Here is a 21,092-nt window from a genome sequence, read left to right on the forward strand (position 1 = left end):
GATAAAGGTTTATCAGTTTTCTTTATCCTTTAAAAAAACCAGCTTTTTTTCTCATTGATGTTTTCCGTTATTTTTCTAGTCTCTATTTCATTTATTTCTGCCCAGATCTTTGTCAATTCCTTCATTCTGCTAACTGTGGCCTTAGTACGTTCTGTTTTTAGTTTTTTGAGGGGTCAGCTTTGGTTGCTTATTAAAGATCTTTCTATTTTCTTGGTATATGTATTTATTGCTCTAAATTTCCCTTTCAAAACTGCTTTTACAGCATCTTATAAATTTTCTGATGTGTTAGCATTTTCATTTGTTTTGATATATTTTGTTGTTGTTGTTTTATATTTTATTTTTTTATTGGAGTTTGATTTGCCAACATATAGTATGACACCCCGTGCTCATCCCGTTAAGTGCCCTCCTCAGTGCTCATCACCCAGTCACTCCATCTCCCCGCCCACCTCCCCTTCCACTACCCCTTGTTCATATATATTTTTATTTTTCCTTTTGATTTATTCTTTTGCCCATTAGTTCTTCAATGGTGTGTTAATTTCCTCCTATTTGTAGATTTTCCACTTTGTTTTTGTTCTTGATACCCAGTTGTATACCATTGTGGCTGGAAAAGATAGCTGTTATTATTTCAATCTTCTTGAATTTGCTAAAACTTGTTTTGTGTCCTATCATATGTTCTAACTTGGTGAATGTTTCATGTAAACTGGAAAAGAATGTGTATTCTACTGTTATCAGTTGTTGTGTTGTATATCTTTTAGTTACATTTTGGTTTAATGTATGGTTCAAATACAAATTTACCATGTTAATTGTCTGTTTGGAAGATCTATCCATTGCTGAAATTGGGGTATTGACATCTGTTATTATTATATTATTGTCTGTTTTGTCTTTCACATTTGCTTATATTTGCTTAATTAGTTTAAACACTTCAATGTTGTGTGTGTATATATTTATGATAATTATATCTTTTTTAAAAAATAATTTGACCTCTTCATTATTATGTAATGACTTCATTTATATTTTCCTACCATTTCTGGCTTAAAGTCTATTTTGTCTATTATAAATATAGGTACCCTGCTTTCTTTTCATTTTCAGTTGTATGAAATATATTTTTCTAACCCTTTATTTTGAACCTATACATGTCCTTATTGCTGAAATGTGTTTCTGGTAGGAAGCATCGACTTGGGTCTTGTTTTCTTTTTTATATATCCAGCCATTTGATGCCTTTTCTTTAGTGTGTTAGATCTGTTTACATTTAGAGTAATTATTGGTAGATAAAGGCTTAATGATCTCATTGTATTAACTGTTTTCTGTACTTTTTGTAGTTTTCTTATTTTGTTGCCTTTGTGTGTGTGTTTGTGTGTGTGTGTGTGCCTGTGTGTGAACTGATAGTTTTCTCCAGTGGTGTTCTTGGATGTCTTTCTCTTCATCATTTGTCAATGTTATTCCACAAGTTCCATACACTTTCCCCATTCCTCTGTTTCTTATCATTTACTTTTTAAGACAATTCTAGTATAATTAACATACAATGTTTCAGTTGCATAATACAGTGATTCAATGATTCTATACAGTACTTAGTGCTCATCATGATAAGGTACTCTTAATACCTTTCATTTATTTTACCCATCCCACTAACCAGCTCCCTCAGGCAACCACGAATTTGTTGTCTGTATTTTTTGCTTGTGTCTTTTTTCATCATTTATTTTGCTTTTTAAAAATTCCACATACAAATGAATTCATTTGGGATTTGTTTTTCTCTGATTGACTTGTTTCAATTAACATTATACCCTCTAAATACATCCATTCTTATTTCATTCTTTTTATGACTGAGTAATATATATGTATATGTATATGCATGTAATATATATATAATAGTCAAGTGATATATATATATATATACACACACACACATATATATATCACTTCTACTTTATGCATTTATCGATTATCTATCAACAAACACTTGGGTGCCTCCATAATTTGGCTACTGTAAGTAAAGCTGAAATAAATAGGCTTTAGAGTTTTCATATTTTTGTGTAAGTACCCATTAGTGGAATTACTGGATCATATGGTAATTCTATTTTTTACTTTTTGAGGAACCTCCATACAATTTTCCAAGCTGGCTGTACATTCCCAACAATAGTGCATGAGGAGGGTTCCTTTTTCTCAGCATCCTTGCCAGCATTTATTTCTTGTGTGCTTCATTTTAACCATTCTGACAGGTGTGAGATGATATCTCATTGTGGTTTTAATTTCCATTTCCCTGATGGTTGGTGATCTTGAGCATTTTTTCATATATCAGATGGTCACCTGTATGTGTTCTTTCGATTAATGTCTGTTCATGTCTTCTGCCCATTTTTAAATTGGATTATTTCTTTTCTTGGGTGTTCACTTGTATAAGCTTTTCATATATTTTGGGTACTAAACTTTTTTCAGTTTTTTTTCTTTTTATTAAATTTTATTTATTTATTTTTTAGAATTCCCTCTTCTGTGATCTTTCTTTTTTTTTCTTTTTTTAAATTGGAGTTCAATTTGCCAACATATAGCATAACACCCAGTGATCATCCCACCAAGTGCGCCCCCCCAGTTCCCATCACCCAGTCACCCCAACCCCCACCCACCTCCCTTCCACCACCCCTTATTATTTTCCCAGAGTTAGGTGTCTCTCATGTTTTGTCACCCTCACTGATATTTTCACTCATTTTCTCTCCTTTCCCCTTTATTCCCTTTCACTATTTTTTATATTCCCCAAATGAATGAGACCATATAATGTTTGTGGATACTAACCTCTTAAAGGTTATGTCATTAGCAAGTATCTTCTCCCTTTCAGCAGGTAGTCCTTTAGTTTTGTTGTTTGACTCCTTTGTTATGCAGAGCTTTTTATTTTGATGTAGTGCCAATACTTTAATTTCATTGTTTCCCTTGCCTTAGGAGATATAGCTAGAAATATGTTGGTACAGCCAACATCAGAGAAATTACTGCCTATGCTCTTTTTATGGTTTTAGGTCTCATATTTAGGTCTTTAATCTGTTTTCAATTTATTTATTTATTTTTGTGTGGTGAATGAAAGTGGTCTAGTTTTATTTTTTTCTGTGTAGCTGTCCAGTTTTCCCAAAACCATTTGTTAAAGAGACTGTCCTTCTAATTGTATATTTTTGCATCTTCTGTCAAAGTTTGACACCATAATCATATATTTATTTCTGGAGTCTCTATTCTGTTTCATATATCTATATGTCTATTTTTGTTTTAGCGCAATACTGTCTTAATGACTACAGCTTTGTGCTGTATCTTGAAATCTGGGTTTCTGATTCCTTCAGTTTTCTTCTTTTTCAATATTGCTTTGACTATTTGGGGTCTCTTGAGATTCCATACAAATTTTATGATGGTAACTTCTATTTCTGTGAAAAAAATGTTGTTGGTATTTTTCTAGGAATTGCATTAAATCTGTAGGTAGTGTGGGCATTTTAACAATAATTGTTCTCTCAGATGTGATACACACACACACACACACACACACACACAATGGAATTTTATTAAGCCATTAGAAAAGATGAATACCTACCATTTACATCAATGTGGATGGAACTGGAGGGTATTATGCTGAGTGAAATAAGTCAATCAGAGAAAGACAGTTATCATATGATACCACTAATATGTGAAATATAAGAAATAGTGAAAGGAATATAGGGAAGAAGGAGAAATTGGCGAAAAATTAGGAAAACAAAGCATGAGAGACTCTTAACTCTGGGAAACAAACTGAGGGTTGCTGAAGGGGAAGTGGGTGGGGGATGGGTTATCCGGGTTATGGGAATTAGGGAGGGCATGTGATGTGATGAGCTCTGGGTGTTATATTATATGTATATATTGCCAAATTGAATTTAAATAAAAACAAATAACAAAAAAATAAAGTGCATGGGTGTTTGAATGGAAAAAAATAAACAATACTTGTTCTCTCAATCCATAAGCATGAAGTATCTTTCCATTTGTTTGTTTCATCTCCAATTCTTTTCATCAATGTTTTATAGTTTTCAGCATACAGGTTTTTCAACCATTTGACTAAGTTTATTTCTAGTATATATTTATTTGTGGTGCAATTGTTAATAAGATCATATTCTTAATTTCTTTTCTGTTACTTCATTATTAGTGTATAGAAATGCAATGGATTTCTGTATATTGGTTTTGTATCCTGCAGACTTGCCGAATTCATTAAGTTCTAGTAGTTTCTTAATCAAGTCTTCAGAGTTTTTTTATATATAGTGTCATGTCATCTGCAAATAGTGAACATTTTATTTCTTCCATACCTATTTGGATGCCTTTACTTATTTTTCTTATGTGATTGCTGAGGGTAGGACTTTAAGTACTATGTTGAATAAAAGTTGTGAGAGGGGATATTCTTGTCTTGTTCCTAATGTTAGAAAGCTCAGTTTTTCACCATTGAGTATGATGTTTGCTGTGGGTTTTTATATAAGGGCTTTATTATGTTTCATCTAAACACATTTTATTGAGGGTTTTTATCATGAATGGATGTTGTACTTTGTCAAATACTTTTTTGGCATTTATTGAAATGATCACATGATTTTTATCCTTCTCCTGATGTAATATATCACATTGATTTCTAAATAATGATCCACTCTTACAACTTAGGAATAAATCTCAATTAATCATAGTGAATGATTTTTTAAATGTGTTATTAGATTTGACTTGCTGATATCTTGTTCAGTATTTTTGTATCTATGTTCACCAGAGATATGGGCCTCTCTCTCTCTCTCTTTCTCTCTTTCTCTCTCGTAGTGTCTTTATCTGGTTTAGATATCAGGGTAATCCTGCCCTCATACAATGGATTTGTCGGCATTTTTTTTTGGAAGAATAGATATTAGCTCTTCTTTAAATATTTGGTGGAATTTACCTGTAATTTATCTGGTTCTGTGTTTTGATTTCTTGGGAGATTTTTGATTTCTGATTCAATTTCTTTGCTGGCAAATTGTTCAAATTTTCTGTTTCTTCCGAATTCACTTTTGAGAGGCTATATGTTTCTAGGAATTTGTCTATTTCTTTAAGATTGTTGAATTTGTTGGCATATAATTATCCTTAATATTCTCTTACAATCTTTTGTGGTGTTGTTTGTTATTTCTTCTCTTTCAGTTCAGAATTTGAGTTCTCTCTCTCTCTCTCTCTCTCTCTCTCTCTCTATGAGCCTGGGTAAAGGTTTATCAATTTTGTTAATCTTTTCAAAGAACCAGCTCAGTTTCATTGATCTATTCTATTGTTTTTTTAGTTCTTATTTCATTTATATCTTCCCTAATCTTTATTATTTCCTTCCTTCTACTGGTTTTGGGTTTTGTTTGTTCTTCTTTTTCAAGTTCCATTGCATGTAAGGTTAGGTTGTTTGAGATTTTTCTTACTTCTTGTGGTAGGCCTGTATTGCTATGAATTTCATTCTTAGAACTGTTTTTGCTGCACTCCAAAGGTTTTGGACTATTGTGTTTTCGTTTTCTTTTGTTTCCCTGTATTTTTTATTTCCGTTTATTTCATGGTTGATCCATTCATTCTTTACAGGCATGCTATTTAACCTCCATGTATTTGTGTTCTTCATGGATTTTTAAAAATTATGGATGATTTTTAGTTTCTTGACATTATGGTAACAAAGGATGCATGGTATGATTTCAGTCTCTTTGAATTTGTTGACACTTGTTTTGTGGCATGATATATGATCTATTCTGGAGAATGTTTCACGTGCACATGGAAAAAATTGCATTCTGGTGTTTTAGAGTGGAATGTTCTGAATATATGTTACATCCATCTGGTCCAATAAGTTATTCAAAGTCCCTGTTTCCTTGTTGATTTCCTCGTGGATTTCTATTCATTGACATAAATGTGGTATAAAAATCTTCCACTATTAATATATTACTCTTGATTATTTCCTTGTTGTGTGTTATTAACTGCTTTATGTACTGGGTGATCCCATGTTGGGTGCATAAGTATTCAAATTTTTTATAACCTCTTGTTGGATTGTTGCTTTTAAGATTTTAGAGTGTCCTTCATCTCTTCCTATAGTCTTTTTTTTTATTACTGGAGTTCAATTTGTCAACATTTAGAATAACACCCAGTGCTCATCCTGCCAAGTGCCCCCTAGAGCCCATCACCCAGTCACCGAAACCCCTGCTCACCTCTCTTTCCACTACCCATTGTTCACTTCCCAGAGTTAGGTGTCTCTCATGCTTTGTCACCCTCACTGATATTTTCACTCATTTTCTCTCCTTTCCCTTTTATTCCCTTTCACTAATTTTATATTCCCCAAATGAATGAAACCATATAATGTTTGTCCTTTCCTGATTGACTTATTTCACTCAGTATAATACCATCCAATTCCAACCACGTCAAAGCAAATGGTGGGTATTTGTGGTTTCTAATGGCTGAGTAATATTCCATCGTATACATAGACCACATCTTCTTTATCCATTCATCTTTTGATGGACACCGAGGCTCATTCCACAGTTTGGCTCCTATGGACGTTGCTGCTATAAACACCGGGGTGCAGGTGCCTCGGCTTTTCAAGGCATCTGTATCTTTAGGGTAAATCCCCAGCAGTACAATTGCTGGGTCGTAGGGCAGGTCTATTTTTAACTCTTTGAGGAACCTCCACACAGTTTTCCAGAGTGGCTGCACCAGTTCACATTCCCACCAACAGTGTAAGAGGGTTCACTTTTCTCCTTATCCTCTCCAACATTTGTTGTTTCCTGCCTTGTTAATTTCCCCCATTCTCACTGGTGTGAGATGGTATCTCATTGTGGTTTTGATTTGTATTTCCCTGATGGCAAGTGATGCAGAGCATTTTCTCATGTGCTTGTTGGCCATGTCTATGTCTTCTTTGGTGAAATTTCTGTTCATGTTTTTTGCCCATTTCATGATTGGATTGTTTGTTTCTTTGCTGTTGAATTTAATAAGTTCTTTATAGATCTTGGATACTAGCCCTTTATCTGATAGGTCATTTGCAAATATCTTCTCCCATTCTGTAGGTTGTCTTTTACTTTTGTTGACTGTTTCTTTGCTGTGCAGAGTATTTTCTCTTGATTAAATCCCAATAATTGATTTTTACTTTTGTTTCTCTTGCCTTCATGGATGTATCTTGCAAGAAATTACTGTGGCCATGTCCAAAAAGTGTGCCAGTGTTCTCCTCTAGGATTTTGATGGATTCTTGTCTCACATTAAGATCTTTCATCCATTTTGAGTTTATTTTTGTGTATGGTGTAAGAGAATGGTCTAATTTCATTCTTCTGAATGAGGTTCTCCAATTTTCCCAGCACCATTGATTGAAGAGATTGTCTTTCATAGATGGCTTTTAAGATGTTGAGGAATGTTCCCTCTATCCCTACACTCTGAAGAGTTTGATCAGGAATGGATGCTGTATTTTGTCAAATACTTTCTCTGCATCTATTGAGAGGATCATATAGTGCCTGTTTTGTTTCTAGTTGATATTATCTATCACTTTGATTGGATTTACGAGTATTGAACCAGCCTTGCATCCGAGGGATTGATCCTACTTAGTCATGGTGAATAATCTTCTTAATGTACTGTTGGATCCTATTGGCTAGTATCTTGTTGAGAATTTTTGCATCCATATTCATCAGGGATATTGGTCTATAATTCTCCTTTTTGGTGGGGTCTTTGTCTGGTTTTGGAATTAAGGTCATGCCGGCCTCATAGAATGAGTTTGGAAGTCCTCCATCTCTTTCTATGTTTCTGAACAGCTTTAGTAGAATAGGTATGGTTTCTTTCAATGATTGATAGAATTCCCCTGGGAAGCCATCTGGCCCTGGACTTTGGTGTTTTGGGAGGTTTTTCATGACTGCTTCAATTTTCTCCCAGGTTACTAGCCTGTCCAGGTTTTCTATTTCTTCCTGTTTCAATTTTGGTAGTTTGTGGTTTTCCAGAAATGCATCCATGTCTTCTAGATTGCCTAATTTATATAGCTGCTCATAATAAGTCTTTAAAATCGTTTGTTTTTCCTTGGTATTTGTGGTGATATCTCCTTTCTAATTCATGATTTTGTTAATTTGAGTCTTTTCTCTTTTCTTTTTAATAAGTCTGGCTAATGGTTTATCTATCTTATTAATTCTTTCAAACAACCAACTCCTGGTTTTGTTGATCTGTTCCACAGTTTTCTGGTGTCTATTTCATTGAGTTCTGCTCGAATCTTTATTAACTCTCTTCTTCTGCAGGGTGTAGGATCTATTTGCTGTTTTTGTTCTCCAGCTCCTTTAAGTGCAAGATTAGATGTTGTATTTGAGTTCTTTCCAGTTTTTGGATGGATGCTTGTATTGCGATGTTTTTCCCCCCCTCAGGACTGCTTTTGCTGTATCCCAAAGATTTGAAGGGTTGTATCTTCACTCTCCTTAGTTTCCATGAATCTTTTAATTCTTCCCTAATTTCCTTGTTGACTCTTTCATCTTTTAGCAGGATGGTCTTTAACCTCCATGTGTTTGAAATCCTTCCAAATTCTTCTTGTGGTTTAGTTCTAGTTTCAAAGCATTATGCTGAAAATATGCAGGGTACTACCCCAATCTTTTGGTATCGGTTAAGACCTGATTTGTGACCCAGTACGTGGTGTATTCTGGGGAAAGTTCCATGTGTACTTGATAAGAATGTGTATTCATTTGTGTCTGGATGTAAAGTTCTGTAAATATCTGTGAAATTCATCTGGTCCAGTGTATCATTTAATGCTCTTGTTTCTTTGGAGATGTTGTGTTTAGAAGATCTATGTATTTTAGAAAGTGCCGTATTCAAGTCTTCAAGTGTAAATATATTATTATCTAAGTATGTCTTAACTTTGGTTATTAATTGATTGATATCCTTGGCAGGTCCCACATTCGGGGCATAAATATTCATGATTGTTAGGTCCTCTTGTTGGATAGATCCTTTAAGTACGATAGAGTGTCCCTCTTCATCTCTTACTACAGTCTTGGGATAAACTTTAATTTATCTAATATAAGGATGGCTACCCCTACTTTCTTTTGAGGACCCTTTGAATGGTAAATGGTTCTCCAACCCTTTTTTTTCAAGCTGGAGGTTTCCTTACGTCTCAAATGAGTCTCTTGTAGACAGCAATTAGATGGGTCTTGCTTTTTTATCCAGTCTGAAACCCTGTGCCGTTTCATGTGGTCATTAAGCTCATTCACGTTAAGAGTTTCTATTGAAAGATAGGAATTTAGTGTCATCATGATACCTATTCAGTCCCTGTTTTTGTGAATTGTTTCCTTGGACTTCCTCTTTCTTCTACAGAGTCCCCCTTCATATTTCTTGCAGAATTGGTTTGGTGGTCACATATTCTTTTAGTTTCTGCCTGTCTTGGAAGCTCTTTATCTCTCCTGTTCTGAATGAGAACCTTGCTGAATTGAATATTCCTGTCTGCATGTTCTTCTCATTTAGCACCATTAATATATCCTGCCAGCCCTTTCTGGCCTGCCAGGTCCCTGTGGAGAAGTCTGCTGTTAACCTAGTACTTCTCCCCATAAAGGTTAGGGATCTCTTGTCTCTTGCTACTTTAAGTATCTAGTCTTTATCTTTGGAATTTGCAAGTTTCACTATTAAATGTCAGGGTGTTGAATGGTTTTTATTGATTTTAGGGGGGGATCTCTCTGTCTCCTGGATCTGAATGCCTCTTTCCCTCCCCAACTTAGAGAAGGTCTCAGCTATGATTTGTTCAAATATGCTTTCTGGTCCTCTGTCCCCTTTGGCGCCTTCTGGAACCCCAATTAAATCTAGATTTTTCCTTCTGAGGCTGTCATATTTTTCCCTTAACCTATCCTCATGATCTTTTAATTGTTTTCTCTTTTATCCTCAGCTTCCTTCCTTGCCATCAACTTGTCTTCCATGTCACTCACTCGTTCTTCTACCTCATCAACCCTCATCGTTAGGACCTCCAGTTTGGATTGCATTTCATTAAATTGATTTTAATTTTGGCCTAATTAGATCTAAATTCTGCAATCATGAAGTCTCTTGAATCCTTTATGCTTTTTTCTAGTGCCACCAGTAGTTTTACAATTGTCCTTCTGAATTGTCTTTCTGACATTGAATTTCAATCCAAATTCTGTTATTCTGTGGGAGAGCATACTGTTTCTGATTCTTTCTTTTGTGGTGAGTTTTTCCTTGTAGTCATTTTGCTCAGTGCAAAGTGGCTAAAATCAAGTTGTACTTGATAGACGTAGGAACTCTTCTCACTGTAGCATTCCAGCTGTTCTCTCTTTAAATCTCAGGCTGAATTCGTAGGTTTTCAGGATGATTTGAAAGTTATCTAAGTAAGTTGGTGGGGATAGGTGACTTGGGGACCCTACTATTCTGCCATCTTGTTCTGCCTCCTTGTCTTTGTTTTAAAGTCTGTTTTGTCCAATGTAAGTATTGCTCCCTCAGCTTACTTTTCACTTGTATTTTTATGATTAACATTTTTCTATCTCTTCACTTTCATTCTACATGTGTCTTTAGGTATGAAATGAGTCTCCTGTAGGCAGCATATAGGTGGGTCTTTTTTTTTTTATCCATTCCTTCACCCTATATCTTTGGATTGGAGAATTTATTCTATGTGGGAGATCAAGACCTCAATGGGTAAAAGAAACAGAAGAACAGGGACACACATAAGTGGAAACAGTTTTATGCATGTGGCAAAAGCCAAGTATTCCTGAAAACAGTACATGCTGAAAATAGCAATGTTGGTGAATGAGATAGCTAGGCCTGCTGAGGTCAATTCTCCTATCCCCTGCAGTCCCTGAGTTAATGGTTCTCTGAGATGGTGCATATAGTTACGTAGGTAGTTCCCTGCTGCCCCTCATGTGTTTGGCTTCTTGAGTTGTTTTTCCTTCCTTGCTTCCACATACTTAACATTCTATGGTAATAAAACTGAGAGTCAACCTAGATTCACACTCGGGGCTTCACCTGGCTACTTACACTTGGTGGTGGTACCTGACATTGTAGCCCTTTTGGGCCTCTCATTGTTCCAAGATACTAGACTCTGAGTAATCATTTCTTCTCTCATTAGAACATGCCCCACCATCGGTCACCTGGGTGGGTCAGTGGTTGAGCATCTGCCTTTGGCTCAGGGTGTGATCCTGGGGTACTGGGATCAAGTCCCATATCAGGCTCCCTGCAGGGAGCCTGCTTCTCCCTTTGCCTATGTCTCTGCCTATCTCTGTGTCTCTCATTAATAAATAAATTTAAAAAAAAGAACATGACCCTTTGCAAGTGGTGACCCTGGTGTGATCTGTGTAAGAAGACTGACCTTCCTAGCTTGGTAAAGCAAAAGGGTATCCAAATTTTATTTCAGTAATAAAAATAGGCAGCTTTGGAACATCCTGGCATGCCTACAGCAAGGTCATTTTAGGCTGTCCACCAAAAGGCTTTTTTTTTTTTTTTTTACTTTCTTCTTGGCTTACTTTTCTCTCTTTCCTTTTCTTTGTAGCTATCTCTCTTTCCTTCCCCAGCATAGGTGGCTTTCTTTGTCATGAAGAAAAACAATACAAATTGCAATGGCTTAGTCTCCTAAAGGCATCAAGATATAAATATCATATCAACAAGTAACTAAATTACTGGTAGTTATTAGACAACAATGCACCTGGTACCCTAGAGAGGGAAGCTTAAATTTGGACACCTGGGAGAGAATCTGCCATTTGCAAAGCCAAGCTACAGGGTCCATGAAGGTTTCAGGTCTCATGGTTTGGAATCTATGTAGAACAGTCTTGAGGCCCATCCAAGAACATGATAAGATTTTTTCTGCCGAGTCTGAGACACCAGCTTTGTTCCTACCTCAGCCTCCTCCTTTCCCTCCAGTGATACAACCTCTTTCCACCACCTCCGTCTCTCACTCTTGAGTCATCACCTTCCAACCATAATGCCTGTGCTTAAACAAAGACTCTGAGATCTCACCCCCTCTTCCAACTCCTTCCCTCCTTCACCCTGCTGGAGCCATCAGTTTACGAACCTATCATGGAAAGATGCTTTCTGGAGATGGTAAACTGAAGGTGAAATATTACAAGCCTTCCCATTATGAGGGAAGGAAATCAAGGCCTTACACATGAAAATCTACCTTTTGCTATTTTTACAGAATTTAGGAAGAACATAGCTGATAATGAGATTCAGAGCTCATTTACTAAAGGGTTGATAGAAGCCGTCGGGTTCTGAAATGTTTATGAATTGACTGCCTGGGATTAGAAGACTGTAGTTAAGACAGTTTTCTCCATAGTCCAATATAGTTTTTGGTTACAAGTATTTAATGATGCAGCTACCACTATTTCTTTGAAAAATCTGGAGAATACAATTCCTATGGGGTTTGATATGATCACTAGGTCCAGCCCTTATGCTGACCCTTATGCCCAGGCCCAATTACAGAGACAAGATTTTAGTCAGACATCTCAGGCAGCCATGAGAGCATGGGATAAGATCCCTGAAGTTAATGTACCCCACCAAGTCCTTTGCCACGACCAGGCAAAACCCCACAGAACCTTTAATTGTTTTTATTAATAGGCTGCAAAACACTGTTGTAAAGCAAGTTGATAACTACCAAGCAGCTATGGTTCTGGTGCTGCAATTGGCTTATGAGAATGCCAATAATCATTGTCAAAAAGTCCTTGCCCTGCTTTGAGGTAATAATTGTAACATTGCAGAAATGAGAAAGGCCTGCCAAAATGTTGGTACAGAGACTTTTAAAGCATGATTCCTGGCTGCAGCTCTCCAGCCTCGAAGATGCTACAATTGTGGCCAGGACAGACATTTGCAAAAGGAATGTAAAAAGAAAATAGAAAGTGCCTTAAACCCAAGCAAAAATATCCTAAATGCAAAAATGGTTTTCATTGGGCCAATCACGTTGTTCAAAGCTTAATTCTGAGGGCAAAAATGGTGGGGTTTTTTGTATGACTTCTTTACTTTTATTTATTTTTATTTAAAATCAACTAGCCAACATATAGAACACCATTAGTTTCAGATGTAGTTTCCAATAAACCATCAGTTGCATATAATACCCAGTGATCATCATATCATGTGCCCTCCTTAATGCCTATTACCCAGTTGCCCCATGGCATGAACTATATATATTCCTTTAAATTTTTTTATTGATGTATCATTTACACAATATATTACTTTAGGTTGGGTGTACAACATAGTGATTCAACTGACAACTCTCTATGTTATGCTATGCTCACCACAAGTGTCATATAGTTAAAAGGAAAAAGTCTAGTAGAGCATGATTGTGGGTAGGATCTAGAGCAATGGGATTGCTGATTCACATTGAACAGGGATGAAAGATACCACTTTTTACTAGAAAGAAAGCAAAATCTCTATGTGAGTATAGGACAAATTAAATTAAGGTAATTCATATTTGGTATGCTTGCTCTAAATCAGTAATAGGTACTGATTTTTATATTCTTTTTTAATATATTTTTATTGGAATTTGATTTGCCAACATATAGCATAACACCCAGTGCTCATCCTATCAAGTGCCCCCCCAGTGCCTGTCACTCAGTCATCCGGTCCCCCTGCCCACCCCCCCTTCCACTACCCCTTGTTCATTTCCCAGAGTTAGGAGTCTCTCATGTTCTGTCACCTTCTTTGATATTTCCCACTCATTTTCTCTCCTTTCCCCTATAATCCCTTTCACTAATTTTTATATTCCCCTTATGAGCGAAACCATATGATGATGTCCTTCTCTGCTGGACTTACTTCACTCAGCATAATACCCTCCAGTTCTATCCACATTGAAGCAAATGGAGGACAAAAGCGATTTTTATTGGGCCAATCAGTGTTGTTCAAAGCTTAATTCTGAGGGCAAAAACGTTTTAGGAAACGTGGCACCACTTTCCATGAGAAAATCCTGGAGCCAAGCCTGGAACGTGTATGCCCCCTGGTGGGAGCTGGAGTCTCTTCAAAGGGGGTCTGAATAATCAAACTACAAACAGAAACCTCAGGCAGTGCTGGTTTAGACTTGTCTCTTGCGAAGGACTTTTCTTTTGGATGAGGCTAATGGAGTATAAGTAGTTCCAGCACATTGTGTTCTAGCACAGTGTAGGGACCTCTCCCTCAAGGGACTGCTGCCCTCATATTGGGAAGATCAAATGTCACCCACCAGGACATTCAGGTCCTTCTGAGGCTAATAGACTCCGATTATACTGGTCAAATCTAAATCATGGTCACCAGCGCTATCATTTATTCACCATTAGGACACGATTGGCATAGCTATTGTTGCTTCCTTTTGTAATGCCTGACCATAAAGAAAAAACAGGAGTGCCCAAAGACTTGGGAGCTGACATGAAGATCGTTGCTTCCAAAGGCTGATTATCTTCATGGAAGACTTGTTACTCTTTTGTGACTCTTACAGGGTTAGATGGAGCCCATATCCTCCCCAAAAAAGTAAAACAAACAAACAAACAAACAAACAAAAAAACACTCAAATATACTGGTCAGATTACTATAATTGTGCCTTATGTCTTAGACCTTCCAATAGTCCTATGGACATGGGACTATCTCAGTGGAATGTTGATATTAACACCTCTTCTTCAAATTTATCTTAAGGGCTACTGTCATTCTCCTGCCACTCTGACTACAATGGGTTCTTGGCCCACCAATTTGAGCAGAACAGTGGCCTTTAAAGGGGGGAGAAATTGCAACAAGCAACACTCTTAGTTTAAGAGCAAGTAGAGGAAGGCCACATAGAGCCCTCACATATTCCCTGGAACATGCCCATTTTCAGTATCCCTAAAAAACTCAGGAGAATGGAGTCTTCTCCATGATCTCCATCAAGTAAATCCACATATAGTTCCTATAGGAGAATTACACTCAGGTCTTCCAAATCCAACACTAATTCCCAGAGGTCATCACCTCTTCATAATTGATTTAAAGGACTGCTTCTTCGCTATTCCTTTACACCAGGATGATAGGGAAAAATCTGCTTTCTCTTTGTCCTGTGTTAATTCAAGATCCCCACTAAAAAGATACCAATGGATGGGGATCCCTGGGTGGCTCAGCAGTTTAGCACCTGCCTTCAGCCCAGGGCATGATCCTGGAGTCCTGGGATCGAGTCCCACATCGGGCTCCCTGCATGGAGCCTGCTTCTCCCTCTGCCTGTGTCTCTGCTTCTCTCTGTGTGTCTCTCATGAATAAATAAATAAAATTTTTTAAAAAAAGATACCAATGGAAAGTCCTTCCCCAAGAAATGGTCAATAGCTTCAGTATTTGTCAGGATTTTGTGGATCATGCTCTATGACCTACCTATACTACATTCCCTAAAGCTCTAATATATCACTATATGGATGCTATTCTCTTGGCACATCCAGACACCATCACCTTGGCTAAGATAATTTGGCAGATCATACCAACAGAATAGGCTTAAAAACTGTCACTGAAAAGGTACAAAAGTTGGAGCCATGGAAATATTTGAGCTATATTATTACTCAAAGACACATCTGACCACAGTGAGTCACTATTGCAATTAAGGAGACTATGATCCCTAATGACCTTCAAAAATTGCTAGGGAATATTAATTGGATTCATCCTCTATGAACATTCCCACTTATAGCCTGTAGCCTCTCTTCGACACCTTAGAGGGGGACCTCAACCTCCCTTCTCCTCTAATCCTCTCCCCACAAGCAAGGGAAGAATTAAAGCAAATAACTAAGTGGTTCAGTACTTGTCATTTAGAATGAGTCATCCTTGGTAGTCTGATACATTTAATAATCTTAAACATACCTCACAGTCCCACAGGCCTCCTCTGTCAATTTCTCCCACATGTTGAGGTCCTAGAATGGATATTTCAAGCCCATAACATCCCACTCCCCAAGTTATGTACTCAATTTGAACAATAGGTTTACTTAATTGAACACGGCCAGCACCAATGTCAAATATTTACTGGGCGAGATCAGATATAATTAATCCAGGACTCAATAACATGGATTTTTAGGCCAATTTGAAATCTTTTCAAATAGCATTAGCTGATTATCATGGAAACATTAATTTTTCTTTGCTATGTCAAAAATCTTACAAGGCTTTCAAATCTTTCCTCTTGCATACTTTATTGTCCTGTCTGCCACTCCTATTCCTGATGCCTTAATGGTCTTTGTCGACTGATCGGGGAAATGGGGTAAAGGCTCAGTTACATGGCTTGAACAAAGTACTTGGAGAAATTTGCTTACTGCACACCACAGCTCCACTCAGTGGACAGAACTTGGGGCTATCATTGCAGCTCTTCAACATTTTCATGATCACCCTTTAAATATTGTTGCTGACTCTGCTTATGTAGTTGGTATTGTTCAAGTCATTGAGATGGCCCTTATCCATGATGGTAATTATGAGATGCTTTTTAATATGTTTAAACACCTTCAGCATCTGATACATACTAGGACAGTGTTGGTCTATATCACCCATATTGAATCTCATTCTGGCCTGCCAGTTCCTTTGGTAGAGAGTAATAAAAGATTTGACAAATTAGTAATGTTTTTTATAAGCATAGTAGAAGCACTTGATTCTCATCAATTTTTTCACCAAGGGGCCAAAGCGTTGTCCTTAACCTATAAAATATCTTTACAGCAGGCTGAAGAAATCATTAAAACCTGTCCTGATTGTTAACAATACTACAAGATATCTCGCCAAGGAGGAGTTAATCCATGAGGATTAACAAAAAATGAGATCTGGCAGATGGATGTTACCTATTATGAGCTCTTTGGGGGCCTTAAATACCTCCATGTCACTAATGATACTTTCTCTGGCCTACTGCATGCCACAGACTAATCAGGAAAAGCTAAAAAGCATGTTAAGAAACACATCCTATCTGCAACTGCCACCATGGGCCTTCCTAAACAGGTTAAAATAGACAATGATCTTGCTTATACATAACTTTAAGGCCCTTGTGATCTTTTTCAAAACATGAAACATTAAAGATGTAACTGGCATCCCACATAACCCAACTGGACAAGCCATTGTGAAATGGGCCAACAGCCTTATAAAAGAACAGCTATGTAAACAAAAAAGGGGAAATATATAGAGATATACTTCCCTTCAGGAACAACTTCATAAAGCTCTATTTACTCTAAATTTTAAAAATTGTAATGCATCAGGTCTTACAGCTGTAGAATGACATTTTGTTTTAGCTCAGAAAAGACCAAAGACTCTAGTCCTTTATCCGCAGACCCTATAAGGACCCCAATGGTAAGAGCCAGTGGAATTGTTAACATGGGAAAGAAGGTATGCTTCTGTGTTGTCTCCTTCAGGACCCCTTTAGATTCTGGCCAAAGCTGTACAAACTTACCATAAGCTGGTAACTACAGGGATTGAACCCAGTTCCAGAATTTCAGCAGCTTCCCATTCAGCCACCCCAGGAGATGATGACAAAGAAAAGGAGGATGGGACCCCTAACCTCCATGATGTAGTCCTCTGGGCTAACCTGGAGTCACCTGAAAAAACTCATTATGTAAGCAGAAAAAAAATCTTAGAAATCACAGGAACACCTATGACCCCTGAAAATTTACTCCTTTCCATGTTTGCAACATAACCATTAACTCCAAAACTCCTAAGGTATCTGTGCTGTTCATATTATGGGGATTCCTTGGTTCCTCCCTATCTTTATGGGAAACTGCACCTATTGGACACATATCTTAAACCTCCTTCTTTGACCTACTTTTCTTGGGGGGCCCTGAGCCCCCAATTTCCACCAATGACACCATTTACACAGGGGGTAACTGGCTTTCCCCCTCCACTCCCTTCAGGACGGTGGAAAATTCAGAAGCAAATTTGGGTATCACAGTGGATGGCATAGACTCACTCATAATTGGTTCTTTCTTACTGAAGAGTTACCTTTCTGCACTGTAGCGCACACTACAGCTAGTAATTATTGTATTTCTTTTAACCACAATGGTATAGGAACCACAGCTTCACAGGGATGGATCATATAAGGACGGTAAAATATTGAATATTATCAGGATTGCTCGGGTAGGAAGTAAAATCAAATCAGGGAAAAATTATCCTAAATCTAACATTCCTGTATGTTCCCACCCTTGGGTACAAATTGGAGAAGGCTTATATTTGTTCTGGGGCACCTGTAGTTAGACAAACTTCACTAAAAATCCACTATTTGGGGGACAGGTGCTAGAAAATTGAGACCCAATAGTCTCCAGGTTCAAAATTCTAGCATCACATGCTGTTATAGCCTCCTTACAACTATCCTGGGCAATCTTTATCCTGGAACCTGGGGCTGGCAAGGCCCCTGTTATGTGTTTGCCAGTTCTTTCATTGGTCATGGTTGAAAAGATACATCTGGCACCTGGAAGTTGTCTTTTTTCCTCACACAGTGCATCAAGGAGAATATCTAAGACCTAGGGGTAGGAAAATAACTTGGGTTTCCAATGATACCTTTGAACAGATTGTTTTGCACCTCTCAACCCTGCATACTTGTTATGTCCTCCTGTGAGCCTTCTATCTCTCAGACAAATTCCTCATCTCATTATCCCTGGGTGAAAAACTTTAATGTAACACCAACTGTCAATTTCACATGGCTCACTCCTTGTATTACACATTTAAACATAACCCAACTAAACATCACCCATATTTTTGTGCTCAAACAAAGGGTTGATGCATGGGTCCTAATCAACCTAACTAGGGCTTGGGTTGCAGATTTTGCTTTAGAACAAGTTACTAATACTCTAGTCTATGTTAGGAGCAAAAGATTTCTCGGGATCTTCATAGCATCCATTATAGCTGTTACCACCATGGCCTCTGCAACAGCTACAGCTGTAGTTGCTCCTTCCCATTCTATCCAAACAGCCCATAGTATGAACTGTTATCTGCAAAATGTGACCTCTGACTTAATCACTCAAACCACAATTGGTCAGGAAATTCTCCAACACCTTGATGCCTTAGAAGTAGTGGTCTCTTGGATAGAGAAACATCAACAGGCCCTTTGGACTCACAGCCGCCTCAGCTGTGATGTGGGAGATCACTTGATGTGTATCATCCCTGACCCCTTTAATAGTTCTGCTTCTTGGGAGGATGTTTAACGGCATGGAGCATTTCACTTTCCTCTGAGTCAAGACATTTTCAACCTTCAAGCTGATTATATGAATAAATGACTCAATTATGTAAGGAGGCACAAAGTGCCACACTTGCCCACCTTAATGATTTAGCTCATTGGCTCAACCCTCAGAACTGGTTTGCAGGACTAAACCTCTGAATAAGGATTCTCAAAAGTTTTGGTATGCTATTTCTTTTGTATTTCTTACAGTGCTGAAGACCCAGAGCTACCTGTTTCATAAAACTCTTTGTGCTGAAGCCATAATGGCTCTCCTGCAATAGTCTCACTATCAGCCAATTCCCTAACCACCCCCCTGTACCCTTCCTTTTGAGTTCTAACTTATGTAAACAAAAAAGGAAGAGATGTGGGAAAGCAAGACCCCAGTGGGTAAAAGAAACAATAAGAACAGGGACACACAAAAATGGCAACAGTTTTATGCATGTGGCAAAAGCCAAGTATTCCTGCTATCAGTCTGTACTGAAACAGTACATGCTGAAAATAGCAATGTTGATGGATAAGATAGCCAGGTCTGCTGAGGTCAATTCTCCTATCACCTGCAGTCCCCAAGTTAATGCTTCTCTGAGATGGTGCAGATAGTCACATAGGCAGTTCCCTGCTGCCCCTCACGTGTTTGGTTTCTTGAGTTGTTTTTCCTTCCTTGCTTCCACATACTTAACATTCTATGGTAATAAAACAGAGCCAACCTGGACTCAGACTTGGTGCTTCACCTGGCCACCTATTCTTCTTGGTCGTGTCTGACAGTGTGGCCCTTTTGGGCCTCTCGCTATTCCAATATATTGGACTTTGAGTAATCATTTTGTTTCTCATTGGTACTTGCCACACAGCAAGTCTATTACAGTCAAAGTAATTATTGATAGGTATGAATTTATTGCTATTCTGTTCATTTTTTAAAAATTTTTTATTTATTTATGATAGTCACACAGAGAGAGAGAGAGAGAGAGAGAGAGGTAGAGACACAGGCAGAGGGAGAAGCAGGCTCCATGCACCGGGAGCCCGATGTGGGATTCGATCCCGGGTCTCCAGGATCGCGCCCTGGGCCAAAGGCAGGCGCCAAACCGCTGCGCCACCCAGGGATCCCTATTCTGTTCATTTTTTTAAAATAATAAATTTATTTTTTATTGGTGTTCAATTTGCCAACATACAGAATAACACCCAGTGCTCATCCCGTCAAGTGCCCACCTCAGTGCCCACCACCCAGTCACCCCCACCCCCCGCCCTCCTCCCCTTCCACCACCCCTAGTTAGTTTCCCAGAGTTAGGAGTCTTCCATGTTCTGTCTGCCTTTCTGATATTTACCACTCATTTTTCTCCTTTCCCCTTTATTCCCTTTCACTATTATTTATATTCCCCAAATGAGTGAGTCCATATAATGTTTGTCCTTCTCCGATTGACTTATTTCACTCAGCATAATACCCTCCAGTTCCATCCACGTCAAAGCAAATGGTGGGTATTTGTCGTTTCTAATGGCTGAGTAATATTCCATTGTATACATATACCACATCTTCTTTATCCATTCATCTTTCGATGGACACTGCATCATTTGCCATCAGGGAAATACAAATCAAAACCACAATAAGATACCACCTCACAAAAAAAAAAAAAAAAAAAAAAAGAGAGAGAGAGAGAGAGATACCACCTCACACCAGTGAGAATGGGGTAAATTAACAAGGCAGGAAACCACAAATGTTGGAGAGGATGTTCATTGTTTTATAATTGTTTTTGCAGTTCTTTTCTGTTCCTCTCTTCTCTCACAGTTTGCTGGCTTTCTTTAGTGATATACCTGGATTCCTTTGTCTTTACTTTCTGCATATCTATTACAGGGTTTTGACTTGTGTTTAACATGTCGTAAGTTGGTCATTGCTTTGGTTTAAACACATTTTAAAAGGACTGAATTGTTACTCCTCTCCCCTCCACATTTTAGGTATATGGTGTCCTACTTTAAATCCTGTTATTTTGTGAATCCCTTGACTGATTTTTATAGATATACTCCATTTTACTGCTTTTGTGCTTCCTACTTTTCTTTCTCCTGAATATGGTCTTTC

The sequence above is a fragment of the Vulpes vulpes genome, chromosome X (assembly GCF_048418805.1).
Source record: "Vulpes vulpes isolate BD-2025 chromosome X, VulVul3, whole genome shotgun sequence".
NCBI classification, from domain to species: domain Eukaryota; kingdom Metazoa; phylum Chordata; class Mammalia; order Carnivora; family Canidae; genus Vulpes; species Vulpes vulpes.